Genomic DNA, 15,271 nt, shown 5'->3' with positions numbered 1-15,271 from the left:
GGAGAAAGGTCAGAACTATGGTTACTTTTAACTGACAGGCACTCCATAGTGGGATGAATATTACAGGAATTACAAACCCTCTCCTCAGGCTTCGAACTGCCAATGCGTGACCATCATCTGAATGTACAGCAAGGAACAGCACTGTGGGACACTACAGCTTCTGTTTGTTTTTAGCATAGATAGCAGCTTTGGGTTTAAATTTTGAAAAAAGATTAAGGGTGTTCTCCCAGCATGAACAAAACAGATATGCTATCTGAAGTGAGCTAGAGACAAAATGGAGAAGAGATGCATGACTAATTTTTTGTTTTCAACTTGTAGAACAGCGCTTTGTAGATATGCTTCCTATGTTATCCTTTTAAGGAAGAGCTTTTGCACATGCACAGCAACAAATTTGAGAACAAAATTCCCATCTGGATTTTCTTCACTTTTTCGACAAAAGGGAAGAAAACACCTGTCCAAGCTGACTCCAGATAAATTTTTGTTAAAAATATTACAACTAAAAATGCGATACATTGAAGTGAAAAGACTTCAGAAAATAAGCTCAGAGACTGTTTCAGATAATAAAATAAGACAAAGGTTTGTAGAAATAGGAAAAAGTAAATATTTTAAATGTCCTGTATACTGTATTTTAAAATATACCAGTTTGTGAGTCTGTGTTGTGTTCATTCCCTGATAGGCATGATTTATTTTATGAAATTTTAGCCACTTAGAAGACAGATAGTCAAGCTTCCTTTATGGTTGGGAATTGTCTCCTTATATGGTATGGAATTTCTAGACAGTGCAATGCATTCCATTGGCCCAGATAACTCTCCTAAGAAGACACTCATTGTTGCAAGTATTTCCTTCCACCAAATATTGAGGAAACCTAGGACAATCTTTTCGTAATACCTTGAAACCTGTTGTTCTTTTTATTTTCTAAATTTCCTCTGTTCTGTGTTTGTGTCAAGATATCTTCATACAAAATATTTCAAGACCTCTGTATACAATGTGCCATCCATACAGGGCATCTATATTAGCTGATGGCACAGAGCTGTGGCACAGGTACAACACTGGTCTGCAGCCATCCAAGTTCATTCAAGTTGTTAACAGCCTTCACTAGTGCTGACTTTCTCCCACACAGCACCCAAGCCTGCCTCAGGAGTGGCATGATGAATACTTATAGAAGAAAAATAAACATATTTGCAGACTTAATCCATTTTAATGAATGTTTGCAGAATATCTCCAACACAGCATTTCTACTTTTAATGATAAATTTCAATTAGTGAAATTCAATCAGATATTCAAAGTTTTTTTGTGGGAAAAGAAAAAAAATTAAAATAAATCAAACCCACATATGTGCCTTTAAAGAACACCACAACTTTAAAATAAGTGTTTTTATTTTTTATAGCTTGTTAAATAACATCACAGTGCCAAATTTAAAATCCTTTTTAGTAGTGAGCAATCTGTTTCAAAAATTAATCTTCAGCAGATTTTTTAAGATGGCTGGTTTTGGTTTTCACGTTTGTTTGTTTATTTGTCTGTGATTTCAGAAAATACAAACATGTACAGACACATAACACTGAAACACTTAATAAAACTGACTTGCAGGCTCAGAATGAAAAATTTGAACCAGTTGGTTTAGTTTGGAAAATGTAATGAAAGCTCAGTACAATTAATTTTGATTAGAAGTAATCCATCATGTAATAGGATGTGATGCTGTCAGGTGATACACTTGTAAATTCATGACAAATGACTTTGAATTTGGGGAAACATTATAACAATCTCTTAAACTGCAACTATCTGAGGGGAAAGAATATTGTCAAATTACAATCTACATTTTAAACAGACTTGTTACATCAAGTTTAATCATTTATGCTCAGCTTGCATTAATTTCTATGGTTCAAACTATTTTTAATGCAAATAAGTGTGATGTTAGTAATAGTAAAATGATGCAGGGAATTCTCTGAACTGCTGCTGAACTCTTTCATGGCTCAGAAAAAGTGGACATTATACTTACTGCACGTGGTAGAGTCAGTGGAGTAATAAATATTAAATCTGTCCCTGCAGGGAAGGAGAAGACGTTTTATTAGTATGAGCTAAGTACCTGGGGTTGTTAAAGAATTTTCTTCTCATCGGCTTTGAGAAGCAGAGTAAAAATTAAAGTTGACATATCAGTACTGAATTAAATTAAGGAAAACCTTTCTGCTGAAGAAGTTTACGAATGCTGGCAAATTAGATTATTGTAGCAATACAAAAAGTTCATCAGAACACCTAAAAAAGGACACCTCTTTAAAATTAAACTTACATGGCTAAAAATGAAGAACATCATTGAGAAAAAAATAGATTGTAAATATGTAAAAACTCAGAAAAGAGAATTTTGATTGGAAGTAATGGATAATGTAACAGGATGTGGTGCTGTCAGATATTGCATTTGTAAATTCATGACAAATTACTTAATTTTGGGGAAATTTTATAATAATTTCTTAAACTGCAACTATCTGAGGGGAAAAATATTGTCAATTCACAATCTACATTTAAAATAGAGTTGTTACATGTTTAATCATTTATATTTAACATGCACTAATTTCTTCAGATCAAACTATTTGTAATGCAAATAAAATGTGTGATGACTAGTGAGATTGTAAACCAGCACCTTTGACTCTCCAACTTTAGTTACCATAAAAGTGTACAAATGAACACTAAAAAAGAAATCTTTTGAGGTTGTCTGCTAAGGAAACAAATTACACCTAAGTAGTTTGTAAAAATATATTTTTGGACCCTCTGCAATATGTCAGCCCATGAGAACTCCTCACCTATGTATCTGAAAATATTAATTATTTAGTAATAATAATAATAATAATAATAATAATAATAATAATAATAATAATAATAATAATAAAATTCTACCTCATCAGAATCAATCTTCCATCAGAAAAAGGCAGAAACAGGATCTAAGAAACAGAACTACTTTGCTATGTTTCTTGTTACACCTTTTGCCAAAGAAATTCTTGTAGATATTTAGCAAAATAAGCGTTGTAGGATCCTCCTTTGGGTGATTCTTGTAGAAGAGTAGTGCCTTTAATGACAATCAGAATAAAGAAGCACTCAATGAGAAAAAAAATCCCACCAAACCAAAACCAGCGACAGTTTCTTCTTTGTTCAGAGATATTCTGTATAACTGTTTACACAATCCCATCTTCTTTTCTGTCCAGCTTCCTAAGGATCTGAAGAATTTGAGCTTGAGAGAGACTATGAAGGTCACTTCACTCTTTTCTATGAACAGAAATTTGGAAGTATATTGTACTGCATTTGACTGGGGTAAAGTTAAATTTATTCCTAGTAGCCATAATAGTATAGTGCTGTGCTTTGGATTTAGGATATGAATATACCAATAGAATACTGATGTTTAACTTACACTTTGTCAAGGTGTTTTCAGCTTCTCATATGCTGCCATTTGTCCTGTCAGATGTCCACAAGCAGCTGGGAGGGGATGCAGTTGTGACAGCTGACCCAGACTGGCCAAAGGGATGTTCCATTCTATGTGCTATCACGCTGAGGAAAACCACCTCTGAGTGGTTGGCCAGGGTATGGCAACCACTGCTCAAGGCTGCACTGAGCATCTGGCAGCCTGTGGTGGGCAATTGCATTGTGCATCTCTTGTTTGCAGATTCTTTTATCATTATTTTGTTTTCTTCATTTTCTGTCCTGTTCCACTGTATTTATCTCAATTACCTGTTTTGCTTTTTATTCAGTTCCCTCCCCTATCCCATCATGAGGGTATGAATTAATGGCCTTGTGGTTTCCAGCTGCCTGCCAGGTTAAACCACAGTATATACATATGGAATTACACCATGGATGCAGCTAGATCAGGTCTCACCTCTCAAAAAGGCACCCAACTGCCTCTTTGCTCCGCATTATATTTGCATGCCCCTGTGTGTATATGCATTTTATAGGGCATTTCATAGATCAGTCCCAGGTAAGTTTTCCACCTTTAAATTACCTGCCATCTCCTTATTCAAGGTACTATACCAAAAAGAAACCTTAAAACTAAAACCAAACCAAAATAAAAAAAATCACAACCCCAAACTCCAAAGAAAACTAATGTCAAAGTTGTGAAAAAAGGCATTAGTAAAACACTATGACTAGATGGATTAATTTATGTATGTATTTATTTATTTATTTATTAAAGGAAAGCGTTTTCTTCCAGGTTCACCCCACCTGTACTTCTGTACTGATCTATTTTCTCTAAGTTGTGAGACCTTCCTGATATGTCATGGCTCAAAGTGGCACAGCATCACTTGCAAAAAGAAATGTTCATCTTTTGGGTGGATTGATTTTTAGTCTTGGCAGCTAGTCCGATAAAAATAGATTTCAAGACTCTTTTTGGACTTTGGAGGTTACAGGTATGTTAATCTGTAAGGTAAAAGGCGCATTTCCTGATCTTTGTCTAATATGTTTTTAATGTAGACCAAAATCTTTTATTTCCGTGTTTGACAAAAGCTTTGCAATTCTTATTTTATTGCCAAAGTAAATGTCTTAAATAGAAATGAAGTACAATAATATTCTTCTTTTCAGTAGATGCTCATTATAAATGTCTACAATACACTTGCCAGTTGAAGGATGATATATTGATTTATTTTCTAATTTCAGCTGTAAAAGTGAAGGCAGCTGCCTGGGTTAGCGTGTTCAGATTCAAGATGTATTCCCTTTATGAAAGAAATAGATTTTCTTATTCTCTCTGATGGAGCAATTGTTCTGACTACATTAAAAACATGTTACAGCAGTTTATAGTTTATCAACACTACTGTACATGTCTGTCTAAATTTAAATATGCTATATCAAGACAAAACCCCATCATTTATATTCAGGTTTGGATATTAGTCACAAAAATGTGTATCCATTTTCTTTACTTTCCTAAGGTTAAAAAGATAATATAAAATAGTGCATCACAGTAGTGTACCTGAAATAATTGTTAGACTTTACAGAAGCGTTGTGCAAATAATTATAATTCTTAACTTCAGCAAATAATTGTAGAACAGGACCTTTAAGACTCTATTTTGGTTTCTAAAACAATTTTCCCATATGGATTTGGTCAAAAGTATTGAATGGTGATTAATCATACCTAAATTTAACTCTAAAAAATGAGACATTTAATACCTACTTCCTTTCTCTTCCAAGGAGAGGGACATTTACTATGGACAGTAACTCAAGTAGTTTTGGGCATGGGGAAATAAGCTAAATAGATTACTTGAATCTGTTGTAGTAAACATAGTTGCTGTTAGTGTTGCAGCCTACTTTTCATGGATCCTGACAAGAAGGAATGACATAATGCTCTTCATTCTGTAGATAGGCCATAACTTGATAAGTGTTTGTGATAAATTGTCTTTGCAGGATATATTGGCCAGTAGAAAAGAATAAATGTACCCATGCTTCCTCTGTCCTTTAAATTCTGAACTCTTTATATTTTGGAAAAAGGAATTCTGCTTACTATAAAATCAATTGCTGCCATTTAGGGACAACAACTGATGTCAAAAACTAGAAGTCTTACACTAAGTGGAATCCAAACTTAAACAGCTGAAAAAATGTACTGAAAATTATTCATTATTGCGTTAGTCTATGCTGGGTTCAAAGGCATTCCTAGCAGAGCAGGAAATGATAGGTTGGTTTTATTATTCCAGCTTCTGAGAATCATTGATATTTCCTGTAATCAAAGTTTTTCTTTTGCAAAAACATAAGTCTCTAAGTTAATGCATTGAAAATGCACTTTCATGGGAAAATGGGAAATGACTGCAGGTGAGCAGAAATCCTAAAACATTATATTGATTGTTAGTTTGCTTTTTAATGGAGAGATTAAAGGATATAAGGTAAAATCTTGCATAAAGGTGTTATATACATTTATAAATGTAGCACCCCTTTCATCTATTTACTTTTTTATCAGGTATTGAAACAACATTTATTTGGTGCTTCTGCTCACACACATACACACATTTTATTGAAAAAAGAATGCCATAACTCAGAATTTCTTAGATATTTTTATTTATATGCAATTATTATGACCTCACTGCTATTTCAGCCAATCTCACTCTAAGAACAGGCCATAATACATTGTGTTCATTTCAAAGAAGGCAAAAGTCCTCCTAGACGCATAAAGAGAGGTGCCTTCAGTTGCCAGAACATGTGTGTCTTAGATAGCTGTTTTTCCATATGATATCTCATCAAGAAACTCTGTTGAATCTACATTATTGCAATGACTGCAAAGGTTTGCTGTTAGCTATATTTCACAGGTAAGTTTGTAGCAACTCCTACATTTGTCTCAGTTTTGTACCAGATTTCGTAACAAAAATTATTAGAGTGAAAGAAAACAGAAATTTATTCTACTAACTACTGTTAATTAAACAAACAAACTAACACACAAACAAACAAGCACACAGACAAACAATTCAATTAATAAAACTGTCTCAGATTAAGAGTTTTGTCCTGAAGACTCAGCTGTCTGTATTAGAATGTGTTTCCCTCAAGGCAATCCAGGTTCAACATAATTCTTGGATGATGGTTTTTTATCCATGGCAAGCCTCCCATTTTATAAATCTCAGGCTGAAGGTGTTTTCAATGCAAATGTTCTCTCATTCATCTGAACAGTGCATTCCATTGTCCCATTTCTGCTCTCCAATGACCTGGTAACAGAAAACCAGTTGGTTCAGCCATCTCATTAGCCTGAAAGACTACATAATATATATTTTTTAAATTCTGATCTGTGGGTTTTTTTTTTTTAATTAAGGGTTTTTTTTCTCTTTAGTTCCCTGCAAAACACTGGACTCGGTTTTAACATTCTTCTCAGTATCTCCAAGGTCCATATGCTTTTCTACGTGAAAACAATTTCCACTTACAATTGCAATCTGAAAGTGGAGCACAATTATCAAATGATTTTTAGACCACTTCCATCATGTTACTGTATATCTTTATGTCTGTTTTGCTTCCCTCTTCCTCTCTTTTCATATGAACATTTGGAAAAGATTTTGAAAGGAAATTTAAAATACTTTGTAAAGTAAAGCTTAAATTAGAAAGGAAATTATTTGGTTTGATCACCAAAAACAAGACAGTTTCAAACAGAGAATTTAGACCCCTTAATTTAGAAACTACAGTTTTATCCTGGGAAAAAAGGCTGCTGTATGTCTCTCTCAACACTGGAATTGGTGGTCCTAAAGTAGACCTCTTATGCTCTTGACAACTTGCAATAAAAACTATAAAACAGTTTTGTAACAACATAGTAACAGATCATTTTTAAAAGCTTGCAAAACAACTAAAAATAAAAAAGGATTTGAAGAAAACTCTTTCTTTTGAAAGTTACTTTTTTTTAGCCATAAACTTATATATAAGATCTTCTGAGTGTAAGTCACACACATGTTCCTGCTTTCTCCATACCTCTGACTCTATCAGAGAACTTAATTAAAATGCTTCTCCCAAATTCATATCATTGTGGCAGAGAGAACTTTACACCATGAAGAACATTATGGGTAGCTGCCAAATTCCCCAGACACCTGGACCTGGCAATTCCTTCTGCCTGTGTGCTGGAGCCCATCTGGTCATGGCTGTTTTCCTGGCTCATGTTGTTGTTTGCACTTTTAACCAGTAGCAAGGCTGACTGTGCATTCCAAGCAATTCCAAGGAAGTCTGTACTCCAAGCAATTCCAAGGAAGGAAGGAAGGAAGGAAGGAAGGAAGGAAGGAAGGAAGGAAGGAAGGAAGGAAGGAAGGAAGGAAGGAAGGAAGGAAGGAAGGAAGGAAGGAAGGAAGGAAGGAAGGAAGGAAGGAAGGAAGGAAGGAAGGAAGGATTATAATCCTGAAATAAATGGCAATCTTATACTTACTCCGCAATATATAGAATTAGAATTCACAAAGTCTAGTGGATGAAATTGATGCATAGCTATTAGTCCTCTAGCATCTGACTTTATATGAAAAGGGCAGTAAATAATCAAACAAAAAATGTCTTAGTTTTAGCACAAAAATCTGGGTATTTTTAAGATGTTGCTTCCCGTGGAACAGATTTTCCTAGAAGCTACTCTAGGGCATATGGAAGGCAGCAAGATGGTTTGGGACAGCCAGCACAGCTTCACTAAGGACAAGTTTGACCTGGCCAAGCCAGCAGCCTTCTATGATGGGGTGACTACATCAGTGGACAAAGGGTATGATTTATCAGATGTGATTTATCTGGACTTCTGTAAAGCTTTTGACATGTTCCTCCTACCACATCCTTCTCTCCAAATTGGATAGAAATAAATTTAGACTGTTTGGAGGATTAGGAATTGGTTAGTTGGACACATCAAGAGGCAGTGCTCCATGACCTAATGTCCTCATGGAGATCAGTGACAAGTGATGTCCTTCAGGGGGACAAGTGCTATTCAACACCCTCATCCGTGACACAGACAGTGGGATGAAACGTACCTTCAGCAAGCTGACAGGTGACACCAAATTGACTTGTGGTTTTGACATTCCTGAGGGACAGGATGACCCCCCTGAGAGACAGGATGCCATTCAGAAGGGCCTGGACAAGCTCGAGAGGTGAGACCATGGGAACGTCATGTGGTTCAACAAAGCGCCGTGCAGGATCAAGGCAAGGCCTGGCATCAGCCCAGGCTGGGGGATGAAGGGAATGAGAGCAGCCCTCCCAAGAGGGATCTGGGTGTGTGGGGGATAAGCAGCTGGACATGACCCAGCCATGGGTCACGACCCCATCTGGGTCATGTCCAGGTGCTCATACCCCAGCCATGTGCCTGTGCAGCTTGGAAAGCCAAACGTGCCCTGGGCTGCATCCAAAGCTCCGTGGGCAGCAGGTGAGAGAAGGGATTCTGCCCCTCTGCTCTGCCAGCTCTGGAGTCCCCAGCACAGGAAGGACAAGGAGCTGTTGGAGCTGGTCCAAAGGAGGGCCAGCTGGAGCATGTCTCCTTTGAAAAGAGGCTGAGAGAATTGGGATTGTCCAGCCTGGAGAAGAGAAGGCAATGGGGAGACATTATTTTGGTCTTTCAGTACATAAAGGGGACCTGTAAGAAAGAGGGAGACAGACTTTTTAATCAGGCCTGTTGCAATAGGACAAGGGGCAATTTTTTAAAATAAAAAAAGATAGATTTAGACTGAATAGAAGGAATAAATTTCACAATGAGGATGTTACCCCAAAAGGTGGCAGATTCTCCATCTCTGGAAACATTTAAGGTCAGGTTTGATGGGATTCTGAGCAATGTGATATAGTTAAAAGTACTGCCTGCTCACTGAAGGATTGCTGGACTAGGTGACCTTCAAAGGTACCTTGCAACACAAGCTATTCTACAATTCTATGATTTTATGTCAGAGATTTTAGAATTCCCCTGCATTAATTCTCACCTGAAGTGGAATGGGTATTTTTGCTTAAAAACGCAATAATAATGATAATAATAATAATAATAATAATAATAATAATAATAGCCACAACAACAATAATAATATAGTAGTTTAATTAACCATTCAGACATTTAAACTATTAAGCAGACATTTACTCTCTTTTGAACCTCAAAATTAAGTTAGAAATTACAATTGCATTTTTTTTCCGTTGGATACTAGCAGGCTTTTTTTCTGGTAGACAGGAAATCTCCTGATGCTACAAGGATAATAAGCTAAGCACAAAGTGAAACTTGTAAGGATATATAATACATCTTTTGGTAATCTAAAACCAGCACAAATTTTTCCATTAGAAAATGTCACGTACTTTGTGATAAGTGCATTTTTAAGAATCCTGTCAGACTTCATCCACAAACTTATTATTTGAAGTAGTGGGACTTGCAGAGGTAAGCTGGAGGTAAAGTCCAGTCAGCTGGAGCTTGTTTTTGGAGGCAAAACTTAGGAAATAATTCACCTGATAGACACCATGAGGCAAAAATCCAATCCATCACACATAAAGTCTGTTAGCACAGCATGGCTAAAGAAGTTTTAAAAATTCATTCTTGTGACTAAGCAGATAAGAGTTGAAGAGTAGATTTATTGATTAAGAAGGTGGCAGTCACTTTCAAGATTATAATGTCACTCTAACCAGTATTGCAATACTGATTTTGAAAGGAGATTCTAAGGAAACAGAAACCTCCAGGAAAAACGATTTCAGATATGAAAAGGATTTAAAAAGAAGGCATTCTAATCAATATTTAGTCATCTGGTAATATCAGATATGCAAAGCTTAAAAAAATAGCCTTCTAGCTATATTGAAAATTGTTATCTAGGACAATATTCCTTCAGATGCTTTGTTTGTGCTTTAGCACTTTACATAAATATATATTTCTTTTTATCAGTATACAGTAAAAGGGCTGTAAAGTGTGAATTTTCCATTTCTGTCTGATTTCACATTATCTAGCTAATGGTTTTAAGTAGAATTGTCAAAGTATTTAGGTGGTTGTCATTAAGTCTTTTTTTTGTCATTCTTTAACTTATCACGAATTCAAAGGCCTTTTTGGACAAAGCATTGTGCTTTCTGACATAAGTATAAAGCCTGAGAAACACGAAAAAGCAGCCCAGTTTAAGATACAATGTACCAATTCACAATAACAAAAGTAGGCCTTAGTCCATACCCTCCACCACTTCTGTTTGGTTTGAATGGTTCACTAGAAGTATAAAATACTTATATTTGTAGAATTAAAGAAATACTTCAAACAGATTTCAAATTGTCTGAACTGGAAATATTTCTTACTTTGACAGAAATAGTAACTGGTAACAGGTTTGTCCTTATGACCTATTTTATAACCATTTTCTTAAATAGTTTTAAAGAAATATACAAATTGTTAGAAACTTCAGTTTTTAGTTTTGAAGATTTCTTTATCCAAGGATAAACATACTCCCTTTCACTTTTTCTTTTATCTGGGCCTGATAAGTCCTAGGAAGTAAAAACATTTATACTAAAAATTTTCATTTACATTTAAATTAAATCATTAAAACATGGGCATGCTCATTTTTGGCCTCAAAAGCAAGAACTTTTTCTAGGGTCTGAAAAATCAAACATTAAAATATTATAACACAACTTAAAAGAGGGAACAGTTATGCCACAGCAGCACATTTAATTCAGTAGCTGAGGTAAAGAACAGAGACTTGACTGAGATAAACAAAAGTTGCATGATTAGGTGAGCCTGAGAGAAGAAATATTTCTCTATTTTACTTCTGAGGACAGAAAAAAATTATAATAATTTTATTCAAAGTGGGGAAAGATAACACTAAAATTTCTGAGATAGCCCTTAGAATGGGTTTAATTTCTGCAGTTCTTAATGACATTTTGAAAATACAAATTTTATTTAAAATACTTCACCTGTAAACCTTTGATGAGTAGGAGAAATACGATATTTTCACCATTAGCCAACTGATGAAACAGAAATTTATGAGCCAAGTAAAATCTTGGGGTTTACATATTAAAATTTAATTAGTTTTAGAGAAAAAAAAAAAGAAAAGAAAATTAAAAAGAAAAAAAGCAGCCTCCATTGGCATGACTTTGAGAACCATTTAGGATGCATAATTTGTATTTCAGACTGGGAATTTTCTTTTTATACTTTAGACTATACATTGTATTTTGAATGTGACACACTGACAAAATCCTTATATACCTAGTATTTAACCAGATCTGAGAGCCCTTGTTTAATTTAACAAAGTCCCCCATGAATATTGCTATCAACAACCTCTGCAGTGCTAAAGGTCTGAGGAAGAGTGTCTGCAAAGCGGCTCAGTGGAAAAGGACCTGGGGGTGGTGGTCAACAGCAGTTGAACACAAGCCATTGTGTGCCCAGGTTGCCAAGAAGGCCAATGGCATCCTGGCCTCTATCAGCAATAGTGTGGCCAGCAGGACCAGGGCAGGATCATCCTCCTGTACTTGGCACTGTGAGGCCACACCTCAAGTCCTGTGCCCAGTTTTGGGCCCCTCATGACAAGAAAGACATTGAGGTACTAAGTCCACCAACAGAGTTGGTGAAGGGTCTGGAGCAAGGGTCATATGAGGAGCAGCTGAGGGAGCTGGGGATGTTTAGCCTGGAGAAAAGGAGGCTCAGGGGAGACCTTTTCACTCTGCAACTCCCTGAAAGGAGGTTGTAACTGGGTGGAGGCAGGGCTCTTCTCCCAGTGGTGGCACAAGAGTAAATGGCCTCAAGCTGTGCCAAGGGAGGTTCAGCTCGGTCACTAGGAAGAATTCCTTCACTGAAAGGCTTGCCAAGAATTGGAACCAACTGCCCGGGGAGGTGATGGGTCACCATCCCTGGAGGTGTTCAAGAAATGACTGGATGTGACACTAAGTGGAGTTGATCGGTCAAAGGTTGGAACCAATGATCATAGGGGGTCTTTTCCAATCTAAACGATTCTGTGGTTCTGTAGCTAAAATATCTAATCTTTAATAAATAATAACAGTATTTGTGCTTTTCTGATAAAGCAGATAGGTGAGGGTGGTTTGTTGGTTTTGTTTGGTTTTTTGGGGGGGTTTTGCAGGTTTTTTTGTAAATTAGGGTTGTCTCACTGACAATTGATGAAGAGGAGAAAAAAAAATACAGAAATTATATAAGGAACAGAAAGACTATTAGACAGATGGCAAAGGCTCTGTGCTGGGAGAGAGAGAAATACCAGTCTTCCAGTTTGGAACCATCAACATAGCAAGAAATGGATATGGAGTCAAGCAGGTTTGTTTGAACAAGGGGAAATAAGCTGAAAAATGCACAGAGGTTTTCAACTGTGCATATTTTTTTATGTGCTCTTGAATGTTTATGAATCCAGTTTTCCATAGAACTGATGCTTTAAGAAAGTGTCCACTTAATCTGTTGATGACCTGTAATAAACCTTGAGAATTTAGATGAACCAGGATATGAGGACATTTTTTTTTTGGTGAGTATTATTGCTCTAAAGCAAGTATGGCTCAGAAGTGGGTGCACTGCCACCTACTCGTGTCACATGAACTTTGCAGTCACGTGTCTGTGTCCCAGAATCCATGAAAGACTGCCTAACAAGTGCTAAGAGGTTTCAGGTTTTCAAATACCTAGATGTCAAATGCTTTATAATTTTGTAGTGAAAGCAATGACCTTGTTAAAATTCCACTGGGAATTTTATCTTTATTTTTTGGAAGTCAATTAAAAATCTCATTAATTTCTGTGAAAGCTTATTTACCACTGAAATAATTTTGTGTAACTTGCATTTTTTATGTCATGTCTCCATTACTTTCTTCAAAGTAATCCTAAAATTCTGTTAAGTGTTTAGACTCACAAATTTTCTCGAATTTTTGAAATCTTTCATCATGTATACACAGATAACTGTTTTTCAATATATAAATTTTATTTCATGTCTTTTAGCAGAGTATTACTGTGTTTTTCTTAAAGCATTATGTTTAAAAATCCTCATTTCCACTTCCATTTTTGATACTTATTATTGGAAGGTAGTTAGGAACATGGTATCAAATTCTTTTAGCTTGATTCACTCTTTATCAGTTTTATTACTTACTCTTTATCAAGCTCAGTCTTGTCAATCTGTTTCTCAGGTTTGCTTTGTATATCCTGAAGGATTCATATTTATCACACACTGCCTATGAGACCTTCTTGGTATTTAGCAATAAAAGGTTCCATTGTCAGTTGGTTATAGCTTTTTCAATAATTTAACTCTCCAGGCTAATATTCTTTATGCTCCCTTCAAAATTACTATCTTTCAGAAAAAAAAAAAATCCAAACTAGGTCTATTTGGCATGCCAATTATGTGGCAAATAATAACATTTGGTGATGAACGATATAGCATAGATCAAAGGGAGGAGAGGAAGATACATTAATATATTTTTACACTCTATAGGAATGCCACTTAGTATCAAAAACATTTTTAAATGGTAAAAATATAATTAAATTTATCATTTTGAAATATGTCAACAAAGTTTAGCCACAGCCTTAAAAATCCTACAGAACAGGAATGAGCAAAAGCAAGTCTTCATCATGACAAGTTTGAGATGGTATATGCAACCTTTCATTTTAATGTAGTATGTTTCTGTAAATGCACATGTCTGTGGGGGTATGGAATGTCCGTATCAGGAAATCCACTGCTTTGAAGCCAGCTAAAATAGAGCACATTTCTAGAGAAAGACAATCTAAATGCACTTACCCTGCAAGTTTTATGTTCCTTCTTTTCCGGCCCTAAGTTGAGACAGTTACAGGATCTGTCCTGTAACAGAAGGCACTGCTTGATGTTCAAGAGTAGGGCTAAGGAAAAGTTGGAAAAATCTGATTTTGTTTTAGTGTTACCATTCTGGGTACTGACCAGCAGCCAGCAGTGAAAACTGATGTGTTATTCTTGAGGTGTTTCTGCAAGTATCGTTTGCACAAACATTAAGATTTGAATTTTTACTACTCTGTTAATGTTCCTGTATGTTACATTTGGCCTCTTGTTCTTACTCTGTTTTCGCTTGACATCTTGATCTTTTCTTCTAGGAAACATCACCTGTTTATTTCATCCATATGCATGACATCAGTCAAAATCTTTTATTACAGATGATGTTGAGGTGATATGGTTCACGCACACCCAGATGGGTCTCCTCCATCACTAATTCAAAAAATTATTAATGCTTTCTATAGTACAGTTCCATCTTTTTTTAATCAATTTATGCTCTGTGTAGAGCATGATCAGTGGTATTGCTCTTTGTCGAACAGAACTTGTTTTGCCACTTAGAATGCTCTATTTGAGAAAAGCTTGAAACAGGAAAAGCTGTAAAAAAAGGACAGGGAAACAAGGTTTATAAATTAGTTCCACTACAAAACTAGATACTTCAGGAGAATAAGAAATATATGAAATCATAAATGTTAGGAGGAGGTTTAAGAAAGTGAAATATTTTTTGATTGCCAGTATTTAGAATTATGAAAGGTTCTCCAGAAATAGTACGAGTCATCCAGCCTTAATATTTTTATTGAGACAATATGTCTTACTGTTTTTTCATGGCAAGCTTTTCCAGGTGGGAAACTGTAGAGGTGACTTCAGTGAGAAGATGCCATAACTTGTTTCCATGCTGGACAGAAACAGTTCCAGCCAGGTACAAGATGACCCTGATGCGGGCCAGAGCTGAGCCAGTCAGAAACATTGGTAGTGTCTGTGTGATTACATATTCAAGAAAGTATTAAATAGCTATGCAGTAGGAAAATATGTGAGTCAAAAAAAACTGAAGATGCCGAGGTCAGTGTAGGAGGAGGGGGAGGGACTGCTCCAGGTGTGAGAGCAGAGATTTCCCGGCAGCCCATAGTAACACAGGTTGCCCTCCTGCTGACCATGAAGGACTCCATGCTGAAGCA

At 36.0% G+C, this 15,271-nt stretch overlaps 1 long non-coding RNA gene across 1 annotated transcript in view; it reads right to left on the bottom strand.

Moving 5' to 3' along the window:
- Positions 1 to 5,992: 5,992 nt before the first annotated feature.
- Positions 5,993 to 15,271, bottom strand: part of LOC118684537 (uncharacterized) — a 122,726-nt gene continuing 113,447 nt past the window's right edge. The window contains exon 4 of the long non-coding RNA XR_004979859.2: positions 5,993 to 6,653. This is a non-coding gene — a long non-coding RNA (uncharacterized LOC118684537). The remainder of the gene's footprint in view (positions 6,654 to 15,271) is intronic.

The sequence above is a fragment of the Molothrus ater genome, chromosome 3 (assembly GCF_012460135.2).
Source record: "Molothrus ater isolate BHLD 08-10-18 breed brown headed cowbird chromosome 3, BPBGC_Mater_1.1, whole genome shotgun sequence".
In the NCBI taxonomy this organism is placed as follows: Eukaryota; Metazoa; Chordata; class Aves; order Passeriformes; family Icteridae; genus Molothrus; species Molothrus ater.
This window is presented reverse-complemented; position numbering and strand designations above follow the sequence as displayed.